The sequence below is a fragment of the Lonchura striata genome, unplaced genomic scaffold (genome assembly GCF_046129695.1).
Source record: "Lonchura striata isolate bLonStr1 unplaced genomic scaffold, bLonStr1.mat Scaffold_200, whole genome shotgun sequence".
NCBI classification, from domain to species: Eukaryota; Metazoa; Chordata; class Aves; order Passeriformes; family Estrildidae; genus Lonchura; species Lonchura striata.
The window spans coordinates 8,410-23,321 of NW_027461127.1; the positions used below are offsets into that span (position 1 = coordinate 8,410).

At 42.1% G+C, this 14,912-nt stretch overlaps 1 long non-coding RNA gene across 2 annotated transcripts; it reads right to left on the minus strand.

Annotated features, from left to right (window-relative positions):
* Positions 1-465: 465 nt before the first annotated feature.
* LOC144248623 (uncharacterized) lies at positions 466-8,980 on the minus strand. 2 transcript variants are annotated; one of them, XR_013341930.1, is made up of 4 exons: positions 8,847-8,980; positions 1,677-1,740; positions 1,345-1,422; positions 466-856 (listed from the first exon to the last, which is right to left on the minus strand). It is a non-coding gene; the product is annotated as an uncharacterized LOC144248623 (long non-coding RNA). The 2 variants fall into 2 exon arrangements; XR_013341929.1 differs by lacking the exons at positions 466-856; positions 1,345-1,422; positions 1,677-1,740 and adding an exon at positions 8,293-8,697.
* Between the last annotated feature and the right edge of the window lie 5,932 nt (positions 8,981-14,912).

The following is a 14,912-nucleotide window of genomic DNA, read 5'->3' on the forward strand; positions in this document are numbered from 1 at the left end:
GCTTTCCCCTTGGAAGTGTATTCCATCCCGTCGAGATCAGCACAAACACAAGGGATGAAACCGACTTCCCACGGCTGCCATCCAAGCTATGACACTGTAACTCAGTACCACCTGCACATTTTTTTTGCTTGAATCCTTAAAGTAATGATTCTCTCCATCTCCATCCCTTAAAATCCAATTCTGTCAGCTTTTCAGTGTTCAAAAATGAACTAGTTAAGATAGCACTGAGGAAAGAAAGAAGAAAATAAGCATATTTTATTGTGTAAGTAATTAGATTTGAGATGGAATTACTAAAAGGTAAGCATACATGGACCTCCCACACACACAGTTGTCTTTTTGCAGTTGCACTTAAGGATTGTACTTCAAATATGGTTACACAGATATCTTCCCCCCTCCACATTGACTGCCTCTTAATATTAGAACTAATCTGCCACAAAATTACATGAAATAAAATAGTGAGAAATATACTTGAGAATGACTGTTGTTTACGAAATGGGTAATTTATAGTATACAATTACTGATAAGGTAGAACAAGAGTTCAAAAACTGGACTGCATTACAAAGCACTTCTTCAAACATCAATTTTGGATTATTGCTGGAAGGTACTAACTGGTCTGTTATAGACTAATTTACAGACATTCATAAAATAGTGAAAAATGCATGCTTTAGAAACCTGGGACATTTCATGCCTTTGTGCTAGCAGAACATGAAAATGGAAGTGATTGGCATTTTTCAATGTAGGTTAGTAGCATTTAGAGTTTTTATTCTGGTGTACTAACTGATTCTTTGTATTTTTTCTCTTTTTCTTCAGGTGATTTTTCATCTTCAGGTTTAGTCCATGGAGGGCTGTGAAACTTCTGTAAAGGTAAAAATATGGTGTATAGAATACATATATACATAAACAGAAATAAAAAAGTCTGTTAAAATTGGAATTGTCCCTAGAAAAGGGTCCTGATCTCTAAGTGCAAAACCATACAAGTCTGATGCTACATACAGCTTCATATCACTGCATATTATATATATATATATAAACAACCACATAGGTATTTAATATTCAATTATTTTGGAAAACTCTCCTTACTCCTGCTTCCAGGGCTATACACATGACACTGTCAAATTAAGTAATTTGACTACCAGCTTTCCAAATATTTAATAGTTTGCAAATTGTTACCAGCCAGAAATAATTTTGAACAGATCAATTACAATCAGACACAGTCAAAGTCTGAATTAAGTAGTCTTCTCTTTTGAGACAGAACTTGGTGAAGAATGTGTAAGTCTACTTTAAGTAACTGAATCTCATGAGACCTTTTAGTAAAACCCCAAAAATTACTCTGGAAGAGAATACCTGAAAGCTTGTCTCTGTTTCTGCTGCTTCCAAACGAGATGTTGAATCATTACGATTCCCCAGACATGTCTTGGCCACCTGTCAATAGAAATGTCAGAGATAACTACTTCATATTTTTTCCAAAAATATTCAGTTTAAAAAAAAAAAAACCAACAAAAAAAACCCAACAACAACAGCAAAAAAAAACAACCCAATTTGGGTCTTCTTTTAAGCCTCCTTGATGAAATGGAACTAAGTTTTCATAGCTAAACTTATCCCAGACTCCCATCATCCCTGTAACAGTCTTCAACAATACAGTCTCGTGACAGCGAGTTTAACAACTTCATACTTACCCAGCTTTTTTTCTTCGTGTTTAAATCTCATCACCAATAGTGAAGTTTACTTCTACAGGTGGTCCTAGGGAACAGAAAATTAATTACAAGTGCCTTTTATGGGTGAGGAAATAGTAACAAACAGTAGAAAATCAGCATTACAGTTAGAACTTCTCTATTACTATTCTCTTGGCTATACTCTGGATCTCTTAGGTATAATAATCCCTGAATAGGAATATAAAGTCACTGAATGGAGAAGTCAGGTGACTCTCAAGGCAGAAAATCTTGCTGCATTACTTCCTGTCATTTTATTCAAGAAATAATGTCATATTCTTTGCCAATATGCTTTTTAATATCTGGGAAAGCAGAGTTGCACAGCATAAATAAAATTAATTACAAAGTGGATTTTTGAACTAAGGAGATCTTCAGGTATGAAACCAGAGATTTGCTCAACACTGGAAATTCTACTGTATTTAAATCCAAGTCCCTTCAGGAGTAGGGTTAAGGATGCAATAAGAAAAGGAGCTGAAAGATTAAATACAGTCAAATATTCATAATACTTGGTCATTGCTCTAAAATGAGTTCACATTGGAATTTCTCTACTTGTTTTGCTATTAAAAGTGACACATTTAAATGGAGTGAAAACGACAAGGTTTTTTTAAAGTTTTGAGTCATCAAGACTCTTTCCAGTGTAACAGTGGGAGGGGTTTAGTCATGTTTAAGCTACTGAAGGCAGCCTCTGAGATGATGCAGATGGATTTGATGTGGGGAACTCTTTCTCATATTTTCCCACTCTAGACAGTAGAAATAAAAATTGGATTCATGTAGGGAATAATCGAGGCAGTATTGATTAAAATAAAGTCTATTGATAAAGCACCTACTCCTTTTATGACAAAAAATCAAACATCAAACAAACATGTGGTTTATGTCTTAGATAAAGACTAAAAAGTCAGATGACAGGGTAGCAATTTTTCGTAGTCTTGAAATACTTCAAAACCTTATACGTGTGGTCCTGTCAAAACTTCCATTTAAATTATTTACTCTTAATCTAGATTTAAAAAAATTATTCCAAGCTGAATTATCCTCAGAAAAAATGAAGATTTAGGTGACTTCTAGGTGTGTGGCTTGAGGACAAAAGATACTCTAGGTCCAACAATCAATAGTATTGCAAAATGTGTAATAAAGAGGATAGAAATAATGCTAATTAAATATGATAATTTACATATCCAGAATTTTCTCTGACTGTACCTACTAGAACATGAAATCAGGTGACCTATTTCACCAACATCATTTATAGGAGATAGGAAGCAAAAACTATTAATTGCATTAGTAAAGCTAAAGGTCAACTTCTTAAGACATATGCAAAGGAAAAAGAAAAAAACAACCCCGGTCTGCTTTAGAGAAAATAAAAGTGAACAATAAAACAATGCTGTATGAGTGAGTAGTCTTGCAGTGTCTTCATAGGCCAGACAACAAAGGCTATCTTGATAGGAAAAGAGCAATAAAGATTAAGTCTGTATTATTTCACATTTGTTCACTCAGAGATCTTCTCCTTTTAGTAGCACACCATATGGATCACTGTTGGAGAAAGACAGGGACTTTTTCCTAAGGATGTCTTTATGATGTTAAAGCATAACATATTCATTATTGACTCCTTATCACTGTGAAACATTGTATATCATTACCAAATAAATTACAGCTTGAAAACAACAACAGTTCAATAGCCAGCACTGTAACCAGCTCCTGTGGACGAGGTGCAAACACACACACACAGAGGGCTGGGTTTAACAGAACACAAACTGAATCCCACACACATATGACCTCAGGCATATATATATATAAATACATACATATACATACACCCCCACCTGTGTGTATTTATGTGTTTTTATATGTCTATATCTACATGCATATATAAACACATAAATATGCAAACACGCATAACACATATATCTTTGTGTCCCTCAGCTAAAGATCAGCGGCAGAATATAAACTCAATGAACTAGAATACCTTTCACACCCTTAGGTGACAAAGAAAGCAAAATATTAAACTTCTGTTATTGTTGTTAGTTCCCTCTATGCCAAATAGTGGATTGTTTTGTATGTTTGTCCATCAGATTTCCTCCCATGAGAGGTACAATCATTACCAATGGACAGAATGGGAGCTCAACATGGCAGAAACTATCAAAAAAGCAAAAACTATTTGCTGTGTTGCTTTCCTCAGCTTAGCGTGCAGCCCGATTAACAAATTATCTGTGTGTGAAATTATGGCTATAAAATCTGCATATTGATTGGTCACGTACACAAAATTTGGGAAGTTATGGTATTCAATTGTCCTAGTAAACAGCACTGCAAAGCTGGAGAGCTTCACAGCTGGATGTATAAATGACAAAGGTGGATAAACAAAGGGTGCATCTTTATTACTGTGAGAACCCCGGCCTTGCTCTGGGGTCTCATGTGGTGGTGAAATTCCTCCTCCAACCCGTGCTTCCAAAGAAAAACTCCGCAGGCTTTAGCTGTTCGGTCTCAAGGCAGTTTATCGCTAGTTATCTAACAGATTATGTTCTTGGACTGCGGCTGTTTGATCAGCGGCCTGGGCAGAGGCACACACACCCCCTGACATCCTCTCTATCTGCTGCCTTCTTCGTCTCCCTCTCCGCCCAGGGCTGCTGCTATCTTTTATAAGATATATTACGTATAACATGTTTACAATTATTCCCCAATACCTACTACCTAGTTGCCAAGTGTTTTTCTACTCTAAACCGATCTGTCAGTGCCAACATCACCAAGAACATGGAGGTAAGGAAAAAGAAGGAGGAAGAACAGGATCAGCCCACTTTCCTCCATCTTAGAACTTCTGACCCCCACCTACAAAGTGAAAACCCCCCTGTACAATACTAAAAAAATTTCCCCTCTACTTTGTAACTACTTTTACTATACTATCTAACCTTTTGTGATTGCTTGTTCCACCTCCAAAGTTGGCAATTCATTCCATGGCTCAAACTCAAAATCACAGCTGTTTTTCAGCTGTCTGCCAGGGTCTAGAATGCCTCTGACCAAGGCCTGGAACCTCTAAAAATGTCTGAGAGACATTTTGAGTTCCCACATATTAGAAAAATTTTAACACGCCAGTCAGAACTCAGCATGTCCAGTGGCTATTGAATCATGCAACTTTACCTGCGAACAGCTGAACAATGTAAATATAAGTATTTTCTACTGCATCAACTCAGCAAATCAGAACTGGCTTTATGGTCAAAAAAACATAACAATTTAAGGTCAAATAATCAATTCACAAGTGAACAGGAAATCAAGTTTAAATAAGTGGTATTATAACAGTTTTTGCAGTTAGAAAAATCATTCTGCTGCTCCTAAAGAGCATCATCCAGATTTAGTTGACCAGACATTGGAGTTTCAGTGTTCCTGTGCATCGCTGCTCCTCTTGGCTTCATAGGGCACAAAAAGCAGATAGGGAGGTTGTTTGTAAAGCACGATGGGGGAGAAAGTACTGGGTTAATTCTGAAGAAAAGAAACCAGATACAGGAGAAAAGAATGGTGTGGTTAGATCAACTGACAAACTATTTATCTTAGTTGTCAGGTTAGGTTCACAGTTTACTCAAAGACACGTTTTATCAGATTTGCTCATGAATTTGTTACAGATCTGTACTGGGAGCTGCTTTAATCACTGTTTAGAAGAAAGATACAGAACAAGAAGTATGTGAAATGTGCATATACCTTCTCAGAAGACACCTCTGCAGTTTTTCATACGCTTTTCCTGTTTTAGATCAGTGTGCTAAGGGGATGGTTAAACTCCGATGATGTAACTTCTTATGACCTTCCTCTTCCTAGTCCTCATTTACAGAATCAAATTTCCTTTAAGGATTTTATTTGCTTGAAATTTCGTTATAAAAATGGTTATTTTTTTTCTCTTATTACACCCTTTGGAAAACAATTGGAGAGTGCAATTTGATCAAAGCTCTGAAACAGATTTAAGAAAATAAAGCAAAATGCTGTAGTTGCTTAGAAATGTATACAATTTTGGCTCCAATACAGAATATCCTTTGTCGTTGAATGATTAATGAACATAGAGTGTTTTTTTACTGCAGGAAATTAAGGCGGTAAATAAAAAGCACTACCACTTCTATTTATCAGAGAAGATTCTGTAAGGACAAAGCAAAAAATCTAATAAGAGAACAAAGAATAATTTTATAAATTCTTTGATGTTGTAGCAATACCAAGCAGGTAGTTAAAAATGAGATGTTATATGCATAAGAATTATCTGACACGAAAAGGCAATTAAGTAAATTATGGTGTAAAAGCCAAAATCCCAAAAGCTTTTGGGAAGACAGAAAAGGGAAGGAATACAGGGGAAAAAGCTCTGCAGAACTCTGGTTCTGCACAGAGGCTTTCAGGAGTCAGACATAAGAAAGCATCTCCGGATAAGGCTAAGAAAAAGTAGTACTGACAAGATGCCTCTAATAAAGTACAAATAATAAAAAGAATGGAAACTTTTACAATACTGAAGGTAATTTGGAGGGGGGTTTTGATGAATTTCAGATGCTGTATCACAGGATATTCTACCTACTTCTGGCTATTGCTGGTCCTATGCCAAATTTCATTACAGATAAATATCAGCAGCGTCTAATTTCCAGATTTGCTACTCTGTATCCCATTTGCCAATAACTTTTCATTTTTTGTATGTCAGTATTTGTTCTAATGTAAACAACACTAATTACTCTGAACAGGCATAAACCCCATAAATACAAAATTGCAGAAAGATCACAAATATAAGATAGAGATGCTTAGCCGTACAGACTTAAAAATACCAGTTGGAACCAGCAACTAACCATTTTGCTTTATTTTTTGCCTCAGTATCTATAAGGTTGCATGTTCTTCTCTAGTTAGTCTTCACTACCTTAATTCTTTCTAAATAGAAATCACATTTTATTTATCAGAGACACAATAAAAGGACCTTTGTGAAGTTCTGAGAAAGGATTATTGAAATAATAGGTTTCTAAGCAATGCAGTTTCTAGTACATCTTCACTAATATTACTTTGAAATGCTGCATTACAACCTTAACCATCCAGCCTTAATCTTCCTTCATTTGAATGCAAGAAGCTGTAAAAACTTCAGAAAAAATGACACAGTCAAGTAATGAAAAAAACAATTAAAACTCTTCCTAAGTGTTGCATTTTCTCCAAGTGATACTGTTCACAGGTACAAATGGCAGCTTTGACTTACCAAAGAATTAGGATCCTTTGGGTATAAATTCCTTCCAGTACTTTCAGAACTTAAAGTGGTATTTCTAATGCCACTATATGTAGGCTAATTGTGGAAAGAAGATTTTTATTTCAGTTCTCAAAGCTAATAATTTGAATTCCTTGTGCCTTTCGTCTCTCTTTGTTAATGTGAGATGATGATGATGAAGAAGAAAAGGTTGCTAACCAATGTCATCACCTGCACTATTTTTATGGCCATCTTAGCCTATGTTAAGATGGACAGGGTGTCTGTCTGCTGATGGACTGAACAGTTAAAAATACAAGCTGTTAGAAGGACAAAAAACAACCACCTAAATAAGTAAACCACCATCTCACTAACTAAAACCTTGATTTTATGGAAAGGTGAATCTTTTAGGTGTCTTTGATTGCAATACTTGATGCAGAAATTAAATACTGGTTTGACTTTTGAAATATATTACCAGTTATTTTCTTTTCCTTTCTCTTTTAATGTATTCACTTCTGTATAAAAGACCTGTTTAAAATGTCTGATACAAGTATTTAGCCTAAGAGGAAGAAGAAGAGGAGAGAGGAGGAGAGAGTAAGAGGAAGAAAAAGAGAAGGGAGGAAGAAGAAGAAGAAAGAGGAGAGAGTGAGAAGAAAGAGGAGAGAGTGAGAAGAAAGAGGAGAGAGTGAGAAGAAAGAGGAGAGAGTGAGAAAAAAAAAATGAAGAGGAGAGAGTAAGAAGAAAACAGAGCAAGAAAAATAAGAGTCAGAGATAAAAAGAAAAACCAAAAAAGTCAGATTAGAAAGAGAAAGGCAGAGAAAGAGGAAAGAAAGGTGGGGTAAAGAGAAAAAGAGTGAAAGACAAACAGAAAAGGAAGCACTTGAAATGAAAGAGAAAAGCAAATAGAGAGACAAGAAAAAGAAGAAATAGAGCTGAAAACCTACAAGAAAACAAATGGAGAGACTGAACACAAGGTAGGGTTCAAGAGAGAAAGAAATAGAGAGTTAGACAAAAAAGTTAAAGTTGGACAGAAAAGGAAAAAGGGTCAGAGACAAAGACAATGATAGCAAGTGTTAGAAAGACAAAGGCTGACAAAGAAAAAAAAAAGAAGAAAACATAGTGAAACCTAGATTGAAAGAGACAGACATAGAGACATGGGGAAATACATGTAGAGGAATGGAAGAAAATAGGGTGAGAAGGAAATAGGGTTAGAGAAACATAGAGATGTGTTAGAAATGGAAACAAAGGAAAACACAGCCAGAGACAAAGAGTTACACATGGAAGGATAAAGTGAGTAATATACTAAGGAGGAAAGTAAGAGGCAAAGGGAGAAAAAGGGTGAAAATGATAGGACTCAACCACACCAAAGAAAGACAGGAGATGAATGGTGGGCAGGGCAGAGGGTAAGAGGCATCATTATTAGGGCTGATTAATCTTTATTCCCTTAAACTTCAGCAATACACAGGGAAACAATGCATACAAATGCAAGTACAGAGACAAATACAACAAAGAATACATCATACCTAGGCACACAAGTACAAGTCCAATTTACATACAGCAAAATACATCAAAAGACAGGAACAACTGCAAAGACAGAACAATATAATGTACTACAAGCCAAATACATATTGACACAATATAACCGTGTCTCCATTTCAGAAAAGTCCACAACGCTTTTATTGTTATGACGCACCCGGAACAAAAACGGCGCAAAACGCTCCGCCGACGTGCACGCCCCCTTCGCGTTACGCACAAACTCACATTCACGGCAACTCGCTCCGGAGACTCCCAAAAAATCCTCCTGCCTGATGAAAACCCCCCCTGAAAGGCAAAGGCCATACACACAAGGTTGTATCTGCTCCACACACACACACAGCTGCAGACACAAGCACACACAAACTCTCACAGACAGACACAGACAGTCACACTCTCACACATTCTTCTGCTGACACGCTGGCTGCCACCCTTACGTGAAACGCTGCACTGAAGAATATGCTTAAACGCTTCTTCTGACCGCAGGACCTCCATGTCAAATGGTAGATTCCAGGAAATTCTGTAGGCACCCGGGGACCTACGAGACAAGGGGAGGCGGTCAGTGACTGACTATCTGAGAGCTAGGAGCTATACCAACTCTGGGCCCATCAGCGTTGTACCCCAAACCCCGTAGAGAACAGATGAACAGCAAAGCTTTATAACTGCTCTACCTGAGCGTGACTACTTGCCCGGGCAAGGCAGCTCCGATCATAATTGCCACAACAGAGGTGCATACAACATAAGCCAACGTAGGTACATACAGTATAAGCACAAACAACATAAGCCAACGTAGGTACATACAGTATAAGCACAAACAACATAAGCCAACGTAGGTACATACAGTGTAAGCACAAACAATATAAGCTAACATAGGTAGGCGCAACATACGCACATACAATAGAAGCCGACACAGGTGGGTGCATCATAAGTGCATACAACATAAGCTGACAGAGATACAAGATAAGTGAGGACTTGATATAATTCTCCAGAAGACTAATTTTTGAGTCCTATATCCTTTGAGAAGGCAGATGCTACGGAACTACTGTGGTCAGGTGATGAGGGGCTAATAAGCTCCGTACGGAAGTCCATGAGAAGGGCTACCAAAACTGAGAATGAAGACGGATGAGAACATCTCGTGTACATCGTCCGGACCCAAAAAGTAAATATGTAAAAATGCCAGAATAATTGATATCCGGGAAGGTACGTGAGCAAAATATGGCCAATACGGCACAAAATGATGTTGCTAAAGCATGGAGATGTAACAAAGGCCTATGACACAGACAACGTGACACGGACACAAGTGGAAACTGCCTGGCAATTTCACCTTATGGACCCAAGATTCCTAGCCCAAGATGAGCCATGGGCTGATGATGCCAAAGAAAAGAAAGCCCTAGGGCAGTAGCACTTGATGATGACATGCAACTCCTTTCAAGATGTTAGTGCCAAAGCACTTAAGAGGAAGCCTAAGAAGCTCAGTAGGCCTAGAGAAGGAAGAAATGACTACAGGGTGACTGTAGCTATAGCTCCAGACATGAAGGCGGGCTCCTATGGTGAAAAGATCCACGACAACGTCAAGAGTCAAAGAAGGCCGCCGATGCGAACGTCACGAGAACCAGAGAGGGATCGGAACTGCCCTGCCCGGCGAAGACTCTGGGGGGGCTGAGGAGAAACCCTCTCCCTTTGCTCCCGAGGGGCCCGTCCCACTATGGGCCTATTCTCCAAGCTAACATCAAATAGCCTCCTGTGATAGTAAAGGTTTTCCCCCCATCTCCCACCTACTGGCCTCAGCACTTGGCTTTTGCAAGACAACCGGATGGAATCCAATGTCAGTTGGATGTGGACGGCGAGACGTTCTCTGCATCAGCTTCAGTGCTGCCGTTTCCAAACTTCAGCTACGCTCCTCCTCAGGGTACCTAAGACAAAACAGAAAATGCAACTAGTGCCCACGAAAAGAGGAATCCCCGAAACTCCGACACACCGCTGCCCCGGCTCACCTGAAGTCTTAATTTGACTCCACAAGCTGCCTGGAGGATACCTGAAAAACAAAAAGGTACACACTTAGCATGCTGCTGCATAAGGGTCACCTGTGAGTCACCGTGCCAAAATGCCAACTCACCCGCTCGCCTCTGTTCCTTCACACAGCTAGGGCAGCGACAGCACCTGCAAAAAAACAAAGCAAAACAACCCACACTGAGATACTGTGAAAACAACATCCCCCTGACCTGAAAAGCACACCCACCCAGACCTTATGCTTGCACCCACCTGGCCTTGGACATCCAGACATCCGGACCAGAGACATCTTGCAAGATGACTGCCTAAAATAAAACAAAGTAACCAAGAGTGGATGCTTAGAATTGCACCAAAACCTGAAACCTGAGCAAGAACAACTCCTTCTGTCCACTGCTCACCTGGCACACAGGGCCTTGACTGCTGCTATCTGCCTGGACCTCCTAAAAATAAAGGCAAAGAACACTGCTGTAACATGGTCACCCTTTAGGCTTCCCCTGCAAATGAAAACAATGACTGACCTGATCATGGCAGCACCCTCACCCAGGACTGGGGCTCTCTGCCACAGATTTGAACTGTCTGCATCTGAAAGGAAGTTAGGACTAGTGTGAAATGGCTGAGGGAATGAAGCCCCTTGGCAAAGGCTGGGGTTAATATACCCTGATTGGGCCCGCCGCTCATTCCCGTGGCACCCAGGAAAAGGGAAGGGGCAAACCCCACCGAGTAGAAAAGCCCTCAGAGCAGCTGCAGCTGTTCGGCTCCTCTGGCTTGAATTCAAGGGGAATAAAGGGCTGGATATAGAAGGAAACTCTTCAGGGAAATGACAGCTCTTTTTTCTACAACTACTTGGAGCGAAAGGGCAAAAAAACTGGTAAGAAATAAAACTTTGTTTTTAGGCAGCATATCTAGATAAGTTGGGTAATTTGCTGTTAACTTACATAATTATTCCTCAGTGACTACTAAGTAGTGCTCAACATGAGACTAAGGGTGGAGAAAAATACTAATTATATGAACAGTCTAAGTCTTCTTCTTGGGGTTACTAATTAGGACTAACTACATTATAAATAAGAAAAATAATAGGCTCCTGGGCAGCATAAAGGTTAAGTATGTGCTAGGCTTGCCTTTCTCTGAGGTACTTAGTCCTAGGGCACAGAAAGAAGTGCCCTGAAAGGTAGTTTTAAATGCTGAAAAATCATTTTAAAAGAGCCTCCTTCAAGTGAATCCCTTAAAATGAGGAAATGGGGAATTTACCTCCACTGAAATGGATACCGTGGCAAATAAATGGCTTCTGCCCTTTCATTTAATCCCTTGAATACTGGGAAAAGAGAGGCTTTCCTCACTTTAAATCTCTCCAGTGATGAAGACAGAGGGATTTTCCCCTCAATCCAAACCCTTAAGAAAGAGAGATAGCTGGGCTTCCCCCTCAATTTAAGCCTTAGGACAACAAAAATGGTTACTCTTAATTCAAACCCATAAACGACACTGTCAAGGTTTTCCCCCTCTATTTAAACTGGAAAAAAATGGAATATGGGGATTCCCTGTCAATTAGCACCCCTAACAGCATAGAAAAGGCAGGGACTCTTTCAAATGAGACCATTAAAATTGCAGGGGAAGTGCGTTTCCTCATTATTTGAACGCAAGAAATGACGGAAAAGGAAGCTTTTTCCCATACTTGAAACCCCTTTTCTCTCCATAACCCCTCTTTTTTCTGGGAGTGCTGTGGAAGGTCTGGGGGTTCTAGGGGAGGACTGACATAATAAAAGGGGAAAGTTGAAAGCTCTCCCATGGAACCCCACATGCTGCCTGGCCTGCTCAGGTGCTGCCCCTTGGCAAGAGGGCTCTTCCCTTGGCATTTTCTCCAAGGGATGCTCCGTGCCTGGGTGGGTCCGGCTGCTCCCTGGTCCCTGCTGGATGTTCCGACCATAGCTCCTGGCAGGTGTGCCCAGGTAGCTGCACTGAAAGCAGCTGCTCACGCAGGGAGCTGCTACACCTAGGAGTGAGGGATGAGGTGAAGAAAGGTCCTGTGGGGTGTTCCCTCCCCTACACAGCCCCTTGCCAGACCCTTAAACAATGGGGTGCCAGATTTTCATTTCAAAGATAATTAACAGTCTTTCCCCTGGCCAAACAGGAATTGCGCTTCCAAAATTGCAAACAGCGAATGATTTCTCACAGACCACACCTGCCGACACCAGAAACTCCCGCAGCCCTTGGAGAGCAGCACGCCTTGAGTGAACAGACATCAACACACAGGGAGGGTGAGGTTGGTTTTACAGGGAAAAAGGGCAGAGGTCAGGTCACGAGGTCTGTGGCCCCAAGTGACTTTCAACATCTTTTCGTTCTGAATGGCACAGGATTAATCCTGGAGCAAAACTGCTGCCAGCAAGAGTTCTGCTTGCCCTGGAAGAGACAAGCACCTCCTCGAAACCAACATCAGGAAGTGTAGAGGGTGAGCCGTGTTTCACAGAGAATAGGGCCAGCAACAGAGTCCAAGAGCCAGGGGCCCCGAAAGAAGGGCCACCCCCTGAAAATGTGAATGAAGAAGGAGGTGTTGTGGACCCAAGCTGCCCTCATGTCGATGAGGAGTTGCCTTGAAGATCCCAAGTACAACTTGCAAATTGACATCAGGAACCAGGACTGGTGAGTTTTCTTTCCCATGGAAAAGGGCCAGAGTATGTGCCCAGGTGCCCCTGGCCCTCAGCTGGCCCCTGACTTCACAAAATCCAAATATCAAAGAACGTATCCCAGACCAAAGCTGTCCCCGCCTCAAACTTGTGCTGCCCTGAGAGTCCCAAGGGAGCCCTACAAACTGACATCAGGAACCTGGACTGGCGAGTTTTCTTTCCCAGGTAAAAGGACCGCTGTCTGTGCTCATGGCCCTGTGCCCACCACTGGGCCTCCTGAAATTCCGAATGGGATGCCAGATGCCTCCCACACCAAAGCTGCCCCCGGCTCTTGGCCTGGCTGCCCTTGCCGTGGTCCTGGGTGGCCCCAGGGTCTCAGTATGGAATATCCTGTGGCTCTGGGATGACATCAGCTCCCTTTGTCTCCTTTTCCATGGCAGATCGCTTCCAGGAGTCCCCGAGTCCTCCCAGCTGCCCCAGTTCCCTCCCAGTGTGCTACCCAATGTTCCCGCTTCCCTCCTGATTTTCCCAGTGTCCCTCCCAGTGTTCCCAGTGCAGGTACGGGACACAGTAGAAGTGGTTCTGTAACTGCTTTGAGCCTTTATTGCCACTATGGGAAGGCTCTGAGGGTTCTCGGGGAGGGCGGGAAGGGATGTGGGGGTCCCAGGGGTGCCACTCTGGGGGTTGGAGGTCCCAGATGGATTCCGGAAGGGGGGCATGGAGTGCTTGAGGGGGTCTCTCAATTGTCACACCGGGAGGGGCCCCAGCGGGTCTGGGGAGGCGGCCCAGGGTGTCCTGGGGGCCACTGGGGATTCTCAGGGATCCCTGGGGACTATTCAGGGGGTCCCAGAGAGTTCAAGGTGGATCCCTGGGGGATCGTTTTGGGGGGTCGCAGGGGTCAGGGGGATTTCCCAATGAAGATCTGGGGGGGAAGGGGGAGTCCTTCAGGGCCTGGCAGAAGGAGGACAACTAAGCATCACCAAACATGTTACGTCAATCTCCTGATACAATCTAGAGCCCAACTACACCCTGCATTACAAATTTCAAGTCCCCAGGACTTGTGCTATTACAGGCTATGCAGCAGGGCAGAGCAGTTGTGGAACAAATACGTGCAGACACCCGTGACACAGGACAGGGAGAGAGAGCTTTTGAGGAGAAGAAAGGACCGAGAGACCCAAAGAACACAGAGTGCACCAGAGACAAGTGACAGGACACACACCAGAACTGCTCTGCCCTGAGCACCTCAGCACTGTGATCAAAACAGACACTTTCCCTTTAGCTGGCCTAAGGAGACACTTCTTGCACATCCCCACCCCCAAAGCTGATCCTAAAGGCCCTCCCATCACCCCGCTTTCACCCCCTCTGTGGGCCTTAGCCCTCCACTTATCTCTCTGGCATCTGGGGATGAGAATCCATGTCGCGTGCCAATGGAGGCTGCCTCGCCTGCGGGGAATGTCCTATGGTCACCGGGCTGTGGTCCCGTGCTCAGCTACAATCGAGAACACCAAACATCACTGCATGATCTTAGCTGCACAATGGACAAAACCCAGCAATCCTGCTACTCACCATTCTCCAGAGAATGCTCGGGTCACACACTTTGGCCAGGCTCGGAGGCTGCCACCGTCATCGCAGGGTCTGCCTGGGTTAAGAAGAGACAAAGTGACTCGGCATTGCTGAAACACGAGTGGACCTTGGCTCCCCCTCCCTACCTCGGCGACTCACCGCAACTTCTCAGCCATTGCCAAAGGCAACCCTGATGCAATCTTGAAATACAAAATTTCAAGGCTTCATCACAGAGTCCTGCAATACTTCCCAAGAGCTCACAAGCACAGAAAATCCAGGCCATCAGCTGTTGGTGACAAGGGCTTGGCATAC